The following is a 2,711-nucleotide window of genomic DNA, read 5'->3' as shown; positions in this document are numbered from 1 at the left end:
GTGGTGAAGCAACTGTTTGCTGATCCCTTAATTATGTTTATAAATGTATAAGAACTTTTAAATAAGTTCTCCACCGATAATGGTGTTTTCATACCGAAGGGCTTGGTAAAAATTATTAATTGTTAATTTATTAATAAATTAATAAATTGATAAACCTTTACCCTTTTAATTGTAATAATTATTCACTCCCTGATAGTAAACCGCACATTTTCTGCGGTATTGCTTGTGACGCACATGGTAATTTCTTGAGGAGAAACAGTGGACTGGCTGGCCTATGTAGATTCGGAGGTGTTTTCAGGTTGTGCCGATGCATGATGTTCACTCTGTCATGCATGCACAATTTGCTAGCACCGTCGAATTTACAACTAGAATATCATACCGAAGAGGAAATGGAGTGTTATCGCTCCTAAGCCAGAAACGCGTCTATGATTAACTTCGACTGGTTAGTTTTCATTGTTTTTTCTTCTTGTTTTGCCTTTGTGAGTTACAAGTAATGCTATCTGTTGGAGTCTCAGCTTTTTAGCTGCTATTTCTGAACTTCGGTATGTGGTGAAGCAACTGTTTGCTGATCCCTTAATTATGTTTATATATATGTATATATATATTTAGAAGTATTTCAAATGTTGCATATTCACTTTAATTGAATTATTTATCAATTATTTCTGTATTTATTTAGAATAGATTGCACCTTGACCACGTCACCAGAAGTTCTGTCTTTTTTTTCTCGGAATGGGTTTTGTGTGTGTATGTGCGCATGCGCACGAACATGAATGAGTGAACAAACGAAATAAAGTTGAAACCAACACATCTGGGTATAGTTACATGAATTTAATATCAGTCTGACTAAGCTTAACATAACTTGAAGTTTCTTGGATTTAGAATTCGTCTTCCTCATCACAGTGGAATCAGAGTGAAGAGAATTTTTTAAAATTGTAAATGGTTTATAGCTATTTAAGCCTCCACTGATCATTTCAGTTCACGTGGTTGTTTTTGCTACTGACGTCACCTATTTTATTGTTAAGATCACGTGATGCGGTCAGGAGGCCAGCCTCGCTTTGTCGAGACTCTGCGAAGATATATTCGTTCTTTACATTGGATACTGCACCAATGGGGTAGAGCAGATGTTGGCATCTGCCTTTCAATTAGTGACCCTTCCGTAGAGTCTGGCACTTCTTTTCCAATTCTAAATGTAGGTAGAAAATTTGATGCGGTGGAAATGGGAGAAAAGTGGGGAAAAGAAGGTCAAGAAAAAAATAAATAAAAGCAATGAGGATAAGAGACAGCAAAACAGGGTGATAGGCAAAGGGATAACAACAGAACATAACCAGCACCGTCAGAATTACAGGTATTGGGAAGAAAGGCCAGTGGAAGTAAATAGTGAACTATAAAAAGTATCGAGAGTTTATTTTATTCTTTAATTCTTTTATTTGCTTCAGTCATTTGACTGCGGCCATGCTGGAGCACCGCCTTTAGTCGAACAAATCGCTCCCGGGACTTATTCTTTGTGTAAGCCTAGTACTGATTCTATCGGTCTCTTTTGCCGAACCGCTAAGTTACGGGGACGCGAACACGCCAACATCGGTTGTCAAGCGATGGTGGGGGACAAACACAGACACACAAACATACACACACTCAGACACACACACACACGCACACACGCACATACCCACATATATATATATATAATATCTACGATGGGCTTCTTTCAATTTCCATCTTCCAAATCCACTTTAGTCGGCCCCAGGCAGCTGAAAACACCCACGAAATGTTTCTCTGTCTGTCTGTCTGTCTGTCTGTCTGTCTGCCTGTCTGTCTGTCTGTCTGTCTGTCTGTCTGTCTGTCTCTCTCTCTCTCTTTCTCTCTCTCTCTCTCTCTCTCTCTCTCTCTCTCTCTATCTATCTATCTATCTATCTATCTATCTATCTATCTAACTACCTATGTGTGTGTGTTTGTGTGTATGTGTGGCTTTTGATAACATGCATATATTGCTTAGAATGTCATGTCTTCTGAGTTATATCTCAACAGATTCATATTCATTCTGTAATTCCAATCTCTTATTATGAATGCTGAGTAAAAATATAAAACAAGTGTAGAGACAAATGATTACGTTTATCCAATACATCTTACACGTGTTTTATTAACAATATCAGTTACGTAAAGAAAAGCCTTGTAAACTGATTACATCATCAAATCTTTAGAGATTGCATAACAAAAGTAACTAAACTTTATGTTATAAAATAGACATGAACAAACATTACTTTAGTTATTTTTCTTGATGCAACAATACTATCCATTGTATAGCATGATGGTTATTTACGTTTGTTACGCAGTCTCAAAAGATGTGTAAGATGTTAAAATGTTTTGAATAAACGTAAGAATTATCTCTACCTTTTTTCATGCATACAGGCATACATATATATAGATATGTATAGATACGTATGCATACATATATATTTACAAATATGAAGAATTTATGTGGCTATTACAGATGACAAAAAGTGGACAATATACGATAAACATGTTTAATAACATCATAAGTTACACGCTTCTTTCCATACCGAATTTAAAATAAAATTAAATTAAAAGGAATTTCGATAAGCTGGCGGTCTTCATACAACTCACGGGTTAGCAACTAAAGTTGCCAAAAATGCGAATAAAAATCCAAAACGTAAAGAGTGGAACAGGTAACGTACGGACGTCAGCTGTTTCAT

The sequence above is a fragment of the Octopus bimaculoides genome, chromosome 6 (genome assembly GCF_001194135.2).
Source record: "Octopus bimaculoides isolate UCB-OBI-ISO-001 chromosome 6, ASM119413v2, whole genome shotgun sequence".
Taxonomy (NCBI): Eukaryota; Metazoa; Mollusca; class Cephalopoda; order Octopoda; family Octopodidae; genus Octopus; species Octopus bimaculoides.
The sequence above is the reverse complement of the archived record's forward strand: the minus strand, read 5'-3'. Positions refer to the sequence as shown.